Source organism: Salmo salar, chromosome ssa25, assembly GCF_905237065.1.
Source record: "Salmo salar chromosome ssa25, Ssal_v3.1, whole genome shotgun sequence".
Classification (NCBI taxonomy): Eukaryota; Metazoa; Chordata; class Actinopteri; order Salmoniformes; family Salmonidae; genus Salmo; species Salmo salar.
In genome coordinates, this window is record NC_059466.1 from 12,605,517 (window position 1) to 12,620,781 (window position 15,265).

The window sequence follows — 15,265 nt, forward strand, 5'->3', positions numbered from 1 at the left end:
CAGTGCCTTAGACTAATGTGCCACTCGGGAGCTTCCACATTTATAAAAATAAAAAAAAATAAAAATAAAAAATGTTTTAAAAGTTGCACATTTTTATTCAAGACCGGTCACTTCCATCTGAAAATTGAAAGTACTTGGAAAGACAGTTGATTGAGATAGCAGTTTGTGCCTCACGGTGTCGCCATACACCTGACTATAATGGTATAAAGAGCAAGCCTAAAGCACTTGTGATTTACTTCACATGAAATATCACTCAAACACTAATCCAGCAATTTTCGTTCAGCAAGTCATTTTACATCACATCAAATACGTTTCGCAAATGTAATGTCGGCCTACATGGAATAAACGTCACAACAACAAAACAACACAAGGCCTTGTAGTTTTGCCCCCATAATTAATGCGCATCACTACTGTACTTTGATTAAATATGATTATGCACATTAGGCATGCACTATGTATGCATGTATGCATGGTGGTCTGCATGGTTACCAGTACCGTGCCCTGCAGTTGATGCGCAGCTGCGCGCACGACCAGTTATAAATGACCTCATGGAGAGAGGGAGGAGCTCGCGCAGTACCTTTGGTCCATCAAAGGATTCATGTGGAGATAAGCTGTTGGAAAACTTTTTCTACTGAGATATCCATGACATTTACCAGGTAAATATTTTTTGTTTTACTTAAGTTCGTCATTAGAGAACTATCAAGTACAGCGTGGACTGTGTTTAGTTAGGTTTGAGGAGAAAAAGTAGCCAAACTTAGCTAGCTATTTGGAGAGTTTAGTTTCGGCTTTTCTCAAGCTGTCTAGTGGAGGAAGAGCTAGCGAGGAGGTTGAATACGTTGGAACGTGAATGACTGGAAGCGCTGTGAGTTCACATTGAAGAAAGAAACAGAACGTTAAATTAACATGTCTATTGCTATTATACGGGTAGTGTGTTTAATAGTGAGCGATAGGGCCTCACTTTAAAATCAATTATTTATTGAACAAAGTATGAGGGGGGGGGTTCTTGTGAAAGTGCGCTCATTGACAGCTCGAGCTTTAAGTCTTAACTTTAAGTCTTAACTAAAATCTTTAGACATTTCTATTGATTCCAACCATAACTTAAACGTATGTTCAAAAACTTTAGCTGTGCAACTTGTCAGGTTCTGTCGCTGTTATCAGGCCACTCAGAACCTTGCTGAACTAAATCCCGTTGGCTTTATTTGATTTTATAGTCTCACGCTGAAACTGCCGCTCATTTTGGCGTGCTTGGGAAATGTGTAAACTGTCAGCAATGCATTCCTACAAGAGACAAAAAAAACAACAGCTGTTGGCTTTGCTACTACTAGGAATAACATGGTAATGGTATAGTAACATGTTAGTTACACACAACGAAAACATTATTTGGCCAGATACCAATTCATTTAAGTACAGTATAGGCTAATTATATTTTTTTCCAGGTAAAACACCACACACTGTGTGCCATAGTAGCTAGAATAACAGGTATCCCACCCCTTTTTAACCCTATCCTCAAACCCTTCCATTTTACCATACTGTTCTTGTGTTGTTACCCCTCTATAATATTCTGGTGTTTATTGTGAGAAACTCACTTGTTACCATACCATTAACAATGCTATTGCACTTTATTATATTCTGTAATGTTAAGTGCTAAAATGATATCCTGTTTTTAATGGATCAGAAATAGTTTATTACATAGTAATGTGGTCTTGTTTGATGCTTGAAATGTATATGATGCGGTGGTTTTGAAATCAAGACCGAACCCATATGCAGTATTCTTGTTCACCTTTGGTTTGAGTCATGTTGAAGTAAGTTTGTTCTGTGTTTACATAAGACACTTCCTTGCTTTTTGGAACTCATGTAAACCTCAGATGCTTTAAAAAGTTACTTTCTGAAAAGTTCTTCATGCTGAAAGGTCTGTTTCCATTTTGATGAAACGGGGCAGATTAAGTGAATGAACATAGCATGTCCTCACTGAACATTGTGATGGTAGTCTACCTAGAAAGTGCTTTGAGTCTGACACAAAGTTCAGATGAATTCAAACCATTTTGTTGTTGTGACCTACTTAGTTACTGCAGTGTCAGTTGACCTTACATATGATAAGATAAAAGCTTGTCTCTTCTCTATTAAACATTTCCACATCCATAACCTTCAGAGTTAGCCTATTATCCATTTCACAATCATGACATCTAAGCTTTAAAATATTTCCAGCTCCACAACAGGTGACTGACTGCAGCTGACAGGTGCTTGCTTGTGATGACTGGACTGAAGTGTACACTGTCATAATAGTTTATCTGAAGAAAACAAATGTTATAAGTCATTTGCAAAGTTACTGTATGTAGCCTTTAAAGTGCCGAGGAGGTCTGTCGTCACAGTAGAGAACCTGGTTCCCATGGTTCATAGACAGTTGCCCAGTAACAGGTGCTGGAACCAAGGAGACAATTTGGGGGTGAGGAAACAGTCAATGGAGCCACTGACCTGACAGTGTTCATTCAGGCCAGGATGTCCAAACACTGTCCACATTATGTAGCAAATTATTCTACCACATTATGTGGGACATTATTCCAGTAAAAAGGAGCAATATTGAATGTCTACTGACATGAAGAGATTCATTGGGTTTAAAGGACTCTCATTACCAGAAAAATGTTCACCAGAATTGTTTTGTGTGACAAAAACAGGGAATGTGTGTGCTGTTTGTTTTCAGAGCTCTCTGTGTCCGTTGGTTTTGTAAAATGAAATGTTATTGGAAGGATTGTCCGTGAATCTGGTTGTGCTCTAATGCCAGTGTAAAGATATGGGTTGACACTAGGACAGTGATGGTCATGGAATTTTGGTTGACGCAATCTCCATAATAACTGTTAGAATAGCACATTTTCTCCTCTCACTGCGAGTGTACCCATGAGTTTACCAGTTAAATTACCAAGGTTGTAGGTTCCAAGCCAGTTCTATTCATTCTATTTCTGTGTGCTGCTGCTGCTGCATTGTGGGGGGTGTTGCCTAGGCAACCGAAGACTCGTTTGCTATAACACCTTACTTGTTTCAGCAAGGAGCAACAAAGTTTCATCACGTTGTGAAGCATCCATGTTACTGCAGAAACAAACTCAAATCAAATCAAATTTTATTGGTCACATACACATGGTTAGAAGATGTTATTGTGAGTGTAGCGAAATACTTGAGCTTCTAGTTCCAACAGTGCAGCAATATCTTACAAGTAATATCTAACAATTCCACAACAAAAACCTAATACACACTCATCTAAGTAAAGGAATGGAATAAGAATGTATAAATATATGGATGAGCAATGTCAGAGCGGCATAGGCTAAGATGCAAAAGATAGTATAGAATACAGTATATACTGTACATATGAGATGAGTAATGCAAGATATGTAAACATTGTTAAAGTGGCATTATTAAAGTGACTAGTGATCCATTTATTAAAGTGGCCTATGATTTTAAGTCTGTATATAGGCAGCAGCCTCTCTGTGCTGGTGATGGCTGTTTAACAGTCTGATGGCCTTCAGATAGAAGCTTTTTTTCAGTCTCTTGGTCCCAGCTTTGATGCACCTGTACTGACCTCGCCTTCTGGATGATAGCGGGGTGAACAGGCAGTGGCTCGAGTGGTTGTTGTCCTTGATGATCTTTTTGGCCTTCCGGTGACATCGGGTGCTGTAGGTGTTTTCCCCAGATGATGCCTTGTCCAGACCGTAACATCTCTGGAGAGCCCTGCGATTGTGGGCGGTGCAGTTGCCGTACCAGGCGGTGATACAGCCCGACAGGATGCTCTCAATTGTGCATCTGTAAAAGTTTGTGAGGGTTTTAGGTGACAAGCCTGAGGTTGAAGAGGCACTGTCTGTGTGGCTGGACCATTTCAGTTTGTCAGTGATATGTACCCCCGAGGAACTTAAAACTTTCCACCTTCTCCACTGCTGTCCCGTCGATGTGGGTAGGGGGGTGCTCCCTCTGCTGTTTCCTAAGTCCACGATCATCTTCTTTGTTTTGTTGACGTTGAGTGAGAGGTTATTTACCTGACACCACATTCCGAGAGCCCTCACCTCCTCCCTGTAGGCTGTCTCGTCGTTGTTGGTAATCTACCCTACTACTGTAGTGTCATCTGCAAACTTAATTATTGAGTTGGAGGCGTGCATGGCCACGCAGTCATGGGTGAACAGGGAGTACAGGAGGGGGCTGAGCATGCACCCTTGTGGGGCCCCAGTGTTGAGGATGAGCGAAGTGGAGATGTTGTTTCCAACCTTCACCACCTGGGGGCGGCCCGTCAGGAAGTTCAGGACCCAATTGCACAGGGCGGGGTTGAGATACAGGGCCTAAAGCTTAATGATGAGCTTGGAGGGTACTATGGTGTTGAATGCTGAGCTATAGTCAATGAACAGCATTCTTACATAGGTATTCCTCTTGTCCAGATGGGATAGGGAAGTGTGCAGTGCGATGGTGATTGCATCGTCTGTGGACCTATTGGGGCGGTAAACAAATTGAAGTGGGTCTAGGGTGACAGGTAAGGTGGAGGTGATATGATCCTTGACTAGTCTCTCAAAGCACATCGATGACAGAAGTGAGTGCTACAGGGCGATAGTCATTTAGTTCTGTTACCTTTGCATTCTTGGGTACAGGAGCAAGGGTGGCCATTTTGAAGCATGTGGGGACAGCAGACTGAGATAGGGAAAGATTGAATATGTCCGGAAACACACCAGCCAGCTGGTTTGCGCATGCTCTGAGGACGCGGCTAGGGATGCCGTCTGGGCCGGCAGCCTCGTGAGGGTTAACACGTTTAAATGTCTTACTCACGTCGGCCACGGAGAAGGATAGCCCACAGTCTGTTATCCTCAAAGCGGGCAAAGAACGTGTTTACCTTGTCTGGCAGCAAGATGTGAGTGTCCACGACGTGGCTGGTTTTCCTTTTGTAGTCCGTGATTGTCTGTAAACCCTGCCACATACGTCTTGTGTCTGAGCCGTTGAATTGCGACTCCACTTTATCTCGATATTGACGTTTTGCCTGTTTGCTTACTTTGCAGAGGGAACGACTACTCAGATTATATTCTGCCATATTCCCTTCACCTTGCCATGGTTAAATGCTTTGGTTTGTGCTTTCAGTTTTGCGCGAATGCTGCCATCTATCCACGGTTTCTGGTTAGGGTAGGTTTTAATAGTCACAGTTTGTACAACATCTCCTATACACTTCTTGATAAACTCAGTGACCGTTTCGGTGTACACTGTACATATTATTCTCCGAGGCTACCCGGAACATATCCCAGTCCGCGTGACCAAAACAATCTTAAAGCGTGGATTCTGTTTGGTCAGACCAGCGTTGAATAGTCCTTAGCACGGGTGCTTCCTGTTTGAGTTTCTGTCTATAGGAAGGGAGGAGCAAAATAGAGTCGTAGTCAGATTTGACGAAAGGAGTGCGGGGTAGGGCCCTGTATGCATCCCAGAAGTTAGACTAACAATGGTCCAGTGTTTTTCCTGCGTGAGTGCTACAGTCAATATGCTCATAGAATGTCGGTAACCTTTTCCTCAAATTCGCTTTGTTAAAATCCCCAGCTACAATAAATGCAGCCTCAGGATATATGGTTTCCAGTTTGCATAAAGTCCAGTAAAGTTCCTTGAGGGCCGTCGTGGTATCGGCTTGAGGGGGGATATACACTGCTCAGACAATAACCGAAGATAATTATCTTGGGAGGTAATACGGTCAGCATTTGATTGTGAGGAATTCTAGGTCAGGTGAACAAAAGGACTTGAGTTCCTGTATGTTGTTACAATTACACCATGAGTCGTTAATTATGAAACATACACCCCCGCCCTTCTTCTTCCCAGAGAGTTGTTTATTCCTGTCGGCGCGATGCACTGAGAATCCAGGTGGCTGTACCGATTCCGACAGCATATCCCGACAGAGCCATGTTTCCATGAAACAGAGAATGTTACAATCCCTGATGTTTCTCTGGAAAGCAATCCTTGCCCTGATCTCGTCAACTTTGTTATCTAGGGATTGGACATTAGCGAGTAATATACTCAGAAGCGGTGGGGGTGTGCGGGCCTCCTAAGTCCTACTAGAAGACCGCTCCGACTCCCTCTCCTCCGGCGGCGTTGTTTTGGGTTGGCCTCTGGGATCAGTTCAAATGCCCTGGGTGGTACGAAGAAAGGGTCCGCTCTGGGAAAGTCGTATTCCTGGTCGTAGTGCTGGTAAGTTGACACCGCTCTGATATCCAATAGTTTTTCCCTGCTGTATGTAATAACACTTAAGATTTTCTGGGCTAACAATGTAATAAATAATACATGTCCTCACAAATCCCATCGTCAGTCAACTGTTTAAAAATAAAATAAGTATTATTATTTTTGTTTTAAACAGTTATTTTATTTTCATGACGGTCTTCCTCCATAACCGTGGGTTATACAGTAATTGTGCCAGCCCTAGTTGACACCAATAACAAATGTGACAGAGGGTTGTCAGTCCACCCTCCATAGGCTTGAAGTTGAGTGGGATGTGCAATCACACTCCCATCCTCTGTTTGCAAAAGGGGTCTTGTGTTTTATTCAGATTATTATGGGAACGGTTTTATTGTGTCATTGTTGTTTCATTGGTTTGAGGGACCTGTTGTGAAATTATCATTTAAAAACTGTGGCTGTTGCTGTGGCCCCTCTGTGCTCAGAGTTAGAACAAAGCAGGGTCTTGTATGCATTGTTGTGTGTCTTGCCAACCCCATGCACTGAGGCTGCTCATTCTAGCCCTCTCTCTGATGTTATTACTGGAAACAACATTGTGGAATTTTAGGTGTTCCCATGGTAAAATAAATCCTGAAGATGGTGTGAAGATTGTCATAATAAGAGGTTGTTTTATTAATAATGTGATATACAGTAAATATACAAAGTATGTGGACAACCCTTCAAATTAGTGGATTTGGCTATTTCAGCCACACCTGTTGCTGACAGGTGTAAATCGACCACACAGCCATGCAATCTCAATAGACAAACATTGGCAGTAGAATGGCCTTACTGAAAAGCTCAGTGACTTTCAACGTGACACCATCATAGGATGCCACCTTTCAACAAGTCAGTTAGTCAAATTTCTGCCCTTCTAGAGCTGCACCGTTCAACTGTAAGTGCTGTTATTGTGAAGTGGAAATATCTAGGAGCAACAAAGGCTCAGCCACGAAGTGGTAGGCCACACAAGCTCACAGAACGGGACCGCCGAGTGCTGTAAAAATCGCCTGACCTCGGTTGCAATACTCACTACAGAGTTCCAAACTGCCTCTGGAAGCAACGTCAGCACAAGAACTGTTCGTCGGGAGCTTCATGAAATGGGTTTCCATGGCCGAGTAGCCACACACAAGCCTAAGATCACCATGTGCAATGCCAAGCGTCGGCTGGAGTGGTGTAAAGCTCGCCGCCATTGGACTCTGGAGCAGTGGAAAAGCGTTCTCTGGAGTGATGAATCCCGCTTCACCATCGGGCAGAGCAACAGACGAATCTGGGTTTGGCGGATGCCAGGAGAACACTACCTGCCCCAATGCTTAGTGCCAACTGTAAAGTTTGGTGAATGAGGAATAATGGTCTGGAGCTGTTTTTCAAGGTTCGGGCTAGGCCCCATAGTTCCAGTGAAGGGAAATTTTAACACTACAGCATACAATGACATTCTTGACGATCCTGTGCTTCCAACTTTGTGGCAATAGTTTTGGGAAGGCTCTTTCCTGTTTCAGCATGACAATGCCCCCCGTGCACAAAACGAGGTCCGTACAGAAATGGTTTGTCGAGATCGGTGTGGAAGAACTTGACTGGCCTGCACATAGCCCTGACTTCAACCCCACCGAACACCTTTGGAATGAATTTGAACGCCGACTGCAAGCCAGGCCTAATCGCCCAACATCAGTGCCCAACCTCACTAATGCTCTTGTGGATGAATGGAAGCAAGTCCCTGTAGCAATGTCCCAACATCTAGCGGACTCTTATTATTATCATCCTTGCGCTTTATTACAAATGCCAAGTCACTCACCACCATTGCACCTTGTACCAAATGGTAGGTTGGACCTCACTTTCTATGCACAGAAATCTACATTTGTTTGTGTTCAAATACAATGCCATTTTGGGGAAACCCCCTCTTTATCTCTGTAATCTGGTCTACTTCACCACCAGCAGTTACCATACCAGGTCTGTTAGGTGGTTGCTACTTAAAGTCCCCAGGACATTTACAGTATTAGGCAAGGCTGCCTTCTCGTCTTGTGCACCAGAGGCATGGAATAGTGTACAATCCATGCTTCATCTAGATATGTTAGTGCCACTGGATTCATTTTAAATATTGATGGGAGACTCTGTTACAGAGGAGTGTAAATGTTTTTTTAGGCTGGATCATGTTGTTGTATTGTTGTATGTTTTAATTATGTAATGTATTGATTGTCGCTGCCTTCTTGGCCAGGTCTCCCTTGAAAAAATAGACTCTGGGCATCAATGGGCTTTTCCTGGTTAAATAAAGGTACATACATAAAAATAAAAAAAGCCTTCCTAGAAGAGTGGCCAATGATTTTGGAATGAGATCTTCTATGAACAGGTGTCCACATACTTTTGGTCATGTAGTGTAACTAGACATTATTTGTCTGTCATAGGATTCTCTCACAGTTAATAATAGGAAGCTAACAATATATCATCATTTCATCCTTGGTTCTTGGTGCTATGATCTGCTCAGTTCAGCTGACAATGGCTAGGTCTAATCTTCAAATTGTACACAGGCTATTACATTCACCAGTATCTAGCCTATAGGGTACAAGGCATTGTGTAATTGCATGTACAATTTCTCAAGGGTTCAAAGCAGTTTGTATGTATCGCTCGCCTTAGCTCTTTTAACACCACCATTTAATTGCCCTGCTTCCCTCTAGGCATCAATTAAAATTTTACAGAATGACAGATGCATATTGAGTTGCCTTGCTAGATTGCTGGAGGATTTGGTTTCTGAACAGGAGAACAGCTCAGGCAGAGAGAAGAGAGAGAATGTGGCAAGCAAACAAAGCTACTGTACGACCCTGTGAAATTTCAGTGACCTCATTAGCTCACTGAGAACATCCAGTTTAGAAACGACAATTATTTGGGTCTGCCAAATGTTTTATGATTGCACCATTTAATTAACACATTCGACTCAATGAGGCATTCCATCGAACTGACATGGTAATAATTCATTCATGAAAGGACTCTCATAAAAACCCTCAGTGGGCTACAATACTGTATGTGACTCCAAGCCTGTGTGAGTGCAACCAAATGTGTGTGTGTTGTAACTTTACCTCCTGATGAAACAGCAGTTATTGATAAAAAAAAATGTGTTAAGCATTTAGAAAGCTGCAGAGAGAAATGGAAGGCTAAATCGCTGTGTTATGACCAATGTTCCCTCTAAGCTGCGAGCGCGCACAACTCCCCTCGGACGGTGCAGAAGAAATGTCAGCCTGCGCAAAGAAGAACGAGATTGAACTTCACTCAACTTTCTTGTTTTCCCCTTTATTGAACACTGTCAACATATCGCTCTACTGTGGGAATTGAGCTTGAAGCAGTGCAATATTAGACACTTTCAATGTACCATACCGAAACAAAACAAACTATGCAAGATTTAGTATGCAAAACTAACTGTGCAAGAGATATTTTCTTGTAGGCAGAGTGCATTGGAGTAGGATTCTATTGCATTGACAGGCACTACTCAGGCCTGTACTCTACACAGACTGGTGCGCCATAACCAATCATTGCTGCAGTAGGCCTACAGTGAATTCGGAAAGCATTCAGACCCCTTGACATTTTCCACATTTTGTTATGTTACAGCCTTCTTCTAAAATTGATTAAATTGTTGTTGTTTTTTTTTACTCATCAATCTAAACACGATACCCCATGTAGAAATGTAGAAATAAAAAACTTAAATATCAGATTTACATAAGTATTCAGACCCTTTATTCAGTACTTTGTTGAAGCACCTTTGGCAGTGATTACAGCCTCAAGTCTTTTTGGGTATGACACTACAAGCTTGACACCCCTGTATTTGGGGAGTTGCTTCTCTGCAGATCCTCTCAAGCTCTGTCAGGTTAGATGGGGCGCGTCGCTGCACAGCTATTTTCAGGTCTCTTCAGAGATATTAGATTGGGTTCAAGTCCGGGCTCTGGCTGTACCACTCAAGGACATTCAGAGACTTGTCCTGAAGCCACTCCTGCATTGTCTTGGCTGTGTGCTTAGGGTCGTTGTCCTGTTGAAAGCTGAACCTTGGCCCCAGTCTGAGGTCCTGAGCACTCTGGAGTAGGTTTTCATCAAGGATCTTTCTGTACTTTGCTCTGTTCATCTTTCCCTCGATACTGACTAGTCTCCCAGTCCCTGCATGCTTCATCGTAGGGGTGGTGCCAGGTTTCCTCCAGATGTGATGCATGGCATTCAGGCCAAATAATTCAGTCTTGGTTTCATCAGACCAGAGAATCTTGTTTCTCATGGTCTGAGAGTCCTTTAGGTGCCTTTTGGAAAACTCCCAAGTGGGCAGTCACTCTACCATAAAGGCCTGATTGGTGGAGTGCTGCAGAGATGATTGTCCTTCTGGAAGGTCTGTGCCTCCTTCCCCAGATCTGTACGTTATTTGTAACTTATTTTGTACCGTCTCTTATGATCGAAAAGAGCTTTTGGATGTCAGGACAGCGATTACTCACCTTGTACTGTTCGAATAATTTTTCTTTAACGAGTCGGACGCAAAGGATTTACTTCAGAGGGAGGAGGGAGGGAGGTAAGAGACCTGGCAGTGTGGTGCCAGGATAACAATCTCTCCCTCGACGTGATCAAGACAAAGGAGATGATTGTGGCGTACAGGAAAAGGAGGACTAAGCACGCCCCCATTCTCATCGACGGGGCTGTAGTGGAGCAGGTTAAGAGCTTCAAGTTCCATGGTGTCCACATCACCAACAAACTATCATGGTACAAACACACCAAGACAGTCGTGAAGAGGGCACGACAACGCCTATTTTCAGGAGACTGAAAAGATTTGGCATGGGTCCTCAGATCCTTCTGACCGCAAGGCAGGGGATGTGTGTAGGGCCCAGTGCATCACTGGGACCAAGCTTACTGCCATCCAGTACCACTATAGCAGGTGGTGTCAAAGGAAGGCCCTAAAAATTGCCAAAGACTCCAGCCGCCCTAGTCATAGACTGTTCTCTCTGCTACTGCATGGCAACCGGTACCGGAATGCAAAGGTTAAGGGCTTGTAAGTAAGCATTTCATTGTAAGGTCTACACCTGCTGTATTTGGCGCATGTGACAAATACAATTGTATTTAATTATATAAACAGGTGTGTGCCTTTCCAAATCATGTCCAATCACTTTAATTTACCACAGGTGGACTCCAATCAAGTTGTAGAAACATATAATGGATGATCAATGGAAACAGGGTTCACCCGTGCTCAATTCTGAGTCTCATAGCCAAGGGTCTGAATACTTATGTAAAAAGGTATTTCTGTTTTTTATTTGTAATAAATTTGTCATATTCTAAAAACTTGTTTTCACTTTGTCATTATGGGGTATTGTGTGTAGATTGATGAGGATTATTAAAGAAAAAGGCTGTAACGTAAAAATGTGGAAAAAGGGAAGGGTTCTGAATACTATCCGAATGCACTCTATATGCAAATAGTCATTGACACGTATGGATCTGAGCCATATGTGGGGCAGCGATCTAGGCACTGCATCTCAGTGCAAGAGGTGTCACTACAGTCCCTGGTTCGATTCCAGGCTGTATCACAACAGGCCGTGATTGGGAGTCCCATAGGACGGCGCACAATTGACCCAGCGTCGTCCTGGTTTGGCCAGGGTAGGCCGTCATTGTAAATAAGAATTTGTTCTTAACTGACTTGCCTAGTTAAATAAAGGTCTCACACACACACACACACACACACACACACACACACACACACACACACACACACACACACACACACACACACACACACACAGAGAGCACTGACCAAAAAGGGATTTTGTTGGCATTTATTTATGTCCCCATTACCAGTAAAACATAATGAAAACCTATTTCTTTCACTTACTTGCTTTGCTGTTTTGTTGTTCATTTGTTCAGGCATTTCATTCTCAACCAGGATTTCTATGGAATGCCGTTTGGGTCTTTGCATGTCAAAAAAGTTACACGTCAAATAACACTATATGACGTGTCAAATAAGCGTGTTGACCAATCAGGACCTGAATATGACTGCACGTGACATAATAATATAACGCGTTCATACATTTTTTACGTAGTTAATACACTTTCGATTACACTATCACTCGTATTTCAAATGTTACATCTAGGGTTGCAAAGGGTCGGAAACTTTCCGGTAAATTTCCAGACATTTTTTGGAAATTTTCGATGGGAAGTTAAGCCTGGGAATTTGGGGAATTTTTCTTAAACTCATCAAAAAAGTTAGCTTATAACAATGAACCTTTTTTGTGGGATACACATAAGGCAAGTCTAGGTGTTGTGGCATATTTTGGTTAAACTATCCCCAATTCAATGGAATTGCAACTCTGCATGCACAGTGCACTCTTCCATCACATGTACAGCTGATTCTCAAGATCTTGCACACTAATGAGATGCTATTGAGCCCACACTACTACACTGTCTGAGCCAAGGACTACATGCTTTCTGGTAAGTTTTGATTACAATACTGGGTGGGTGAATATATTTTATAAGACATACATGTTTTTCTGTTAACGAGTAAATTGTAGCCTACAGCAAAGTGTGTTTAAATCATTTCTAACTTGTTAACGATTTCTGCTCGTTAGTTTTTGTTACCATGTGGGTTTTTAGCTCGCTTGAGCCTGCTAACTGAGGAGTGTTAATTCACCTGTTTCCATACATGTTTCATTTTAAAACATTTATCTTCTAAGGAGTTGTTTAATCTAACTGCTTAACTATTTATCTGTACATGGAATTGTATTTGGTATTTTTTTATATACTTTTTTCTAATCTTTACAGGAAAATGCCACGGGCACTTTCTGATGTATGGAGACATTTCACTGCAGCTAATGTAGAAGGAAAAGCTGTGTACATTTGCAAATACTGTGCCAAATCATATGTGAAGAATGCAAAAAAGATGCAGAATCATCTGGCCAAGTGCATAAAGTTCTCTCAGTGCTCACAACAAGCAACCTCTGACAAAAGTCCCTCTACTTCTATTTGAGGTGAAAATTATGAATCAGACACCTTATCGATAGCAACAGCTCGTGGTCCTCCAGGAATCAGAAGGCTTTTTGACTCATTGGAGGAATGTAGTCAGAGAATTGCTGATGAATTTCTTGCTCGAGCTGTGTATGCAACTGGTTCACCTCTGATGCTCACAGACAATGTGTATTGGAAGAAATCTCTGAATGTTCTTCGCCCAGCATACACCCCTCCAACCAGACATGCGTTATATACTCATTTGCTGGATGCAGAGTTCAACAGAGTTCAAGTGAAGGTCAAGCAAATCATAGAGAAAGCAGACTGTATTGCAATCATCTCTGATGGGTGGTCGAATGTTCGTGGGCAAGGAATAATTAATAATTATCTACATCATCAATCTACAAGAGCACAGACACAAGGGACAACAGACACACCGGTCTCTGCATTGCAGATGAGCTGAAGGCAGTCATCAATGACCTTGGACCACAGAAGGTATTTGCACTGGTGACAGACAATGCTGTGAACATGAAGGCTGCTTGGTCTAAAGTGGAGGAGTCCTACCCTCACATCACACCCATTGGATGTGCTGCTCATGCATTGAATCTGCTCCTGGTTATCATGGCACTGAAAACAATGGATACACTCTACCCAAGGAAATGGTTAGGTATGTGAAGGGTCATCAAGTTATAGCAGCAATCTACCTCACCAAGCCAAGTGAGAAGAATAAGGGCACCAAATTGAAGCTGCCCAGCAACACCATTTAGGGTGGGGTTGTCATGTTTTACTGGATGGGGAGGAGTCTCTCCAAGAAATGGCCATATTACAGTCTGCCGATATGGACAGCCCCATCAAGAGGATCCTCCTGGATGATGTATTGTGGGAGAGAGTTGTAAGCAGCCTGAAACTTCTGAAACCTATAGCAGTAGCCATTGCACAGATTGAGGGAGACAATGCCATCCTGTCTGATGTTCAGACTCTGTTTGCAGATGTAAGAGAAGAAATCCGTACTGTCCTGCCCACTTCACTGTTGCTCCAAGCAGAGGAAACTGCAGTTCTGAAATTCATCCAAAAGCGTGAAGTCTTCTGCCTGAAGCCCATACACGCCGCAGCGTACATGTTGGACCCCAAGTATGCTGGCAAGAGCATCCTGTCTGGTGCAGAGATCAACAAGGCCTATGGCGTCATCACTACCGTTTCTCGCCACCTTGGCCTGGATGAGGGCAAGGTTCTTAGCAGTCTGGCGAAGTACACTTCCAAGCAAGGGCTTTGGGATGAATATGCAGTATGGCAGTCGTGCCAACATATCTCATCAGCCACCTGGTGGAAGGGACTTTTTGGATCTGAGGCTCTTTCCCCTGTTGCCTCCATCATCCTCCAAATCCCACCAACATCAGCCGCCTCAGAGCGCAACTGGTCCTTGTTTGGGAACACACACACCAAAGCACGCAACAAACAGGCTGACTGATACAAGGAGTGAAATATTGGTGGCCATCCGGGAAAATGTGAGGCTTTTTGAGCTTCACAACAAGCCATCCTCAACAAGGTTGGAAAGTGACAGTGAAGATGAGGCCTCAGAGACTGATGTTCAAGAGGTGGACATTGAGGAGGACCAGGGAAAAGACATAGAAGCCTAAGAGGAAGACAACCAAAGCTTTAGTTTCTAGACTATCATTTTACAGATGTATGTTGAAAACGTTTTTGGGAGGTGCGATGGATCATTGGGGATCATTCAATATTCCCTTTCTTTTGTTGTTCAGTGAAATCATCCCATGTGAAGAGTCAACTAATTTAATTAAAGTTCAATTCATAACTAAAATGTTATTTCTATTGGAAGGATTTAATAATTTGCAATTATGTCTACTAATGATAAGGTAAAAGGTTTATGTTTCTGTCTCCATATGATATGGTAAGTACATCAATGCAAAACACATGGTATTGGTAAATGGTATTAATATTAATTCCCATATATTCCTGTTAATTCCCATATATTCTAGTTAATTCCCATGGAAAGTTTCCACCTCTGAATATTCCCCAAAATGTGCAACCCTAGTCACAACGATTCATCGATACGTATGCTATGATGCTGGAAAAGTTGTCTCGCACACCTATAGTGCTG

General features: G+C 42.7%; 1 protein-coding gene across 6 annotated transcripts in view; it reads left to right on the plus strand.

The window, feature by feature from the left end:
- The first annotated feature begins 552 nt into the window (after window positions 1–552).
- The window catches only part of LOC106586176 (protein TANC1), a 279,123-nt gene continuing 264,410 nt past the window's right edge, over window positions 553–15,265 (plus strand). For 4 of the 6 annotated variants that reach the window (XM_014173124.2, XM_014173128.2, XM_014173126.2 and 1 more), the window contains exon 1: window positions 556–656. The gene's annotated coding sequence lies outside the window, so the exon portion shown is untranslated. Of the gene's footprint in view, window positions 657–5,820; window positions 6,187–15,265 lie in introns of all 6 variants that reach the window. The other 2 variants (XM_014173125.2, XM_045707663.1) reach the window with 2 other exon arrangements.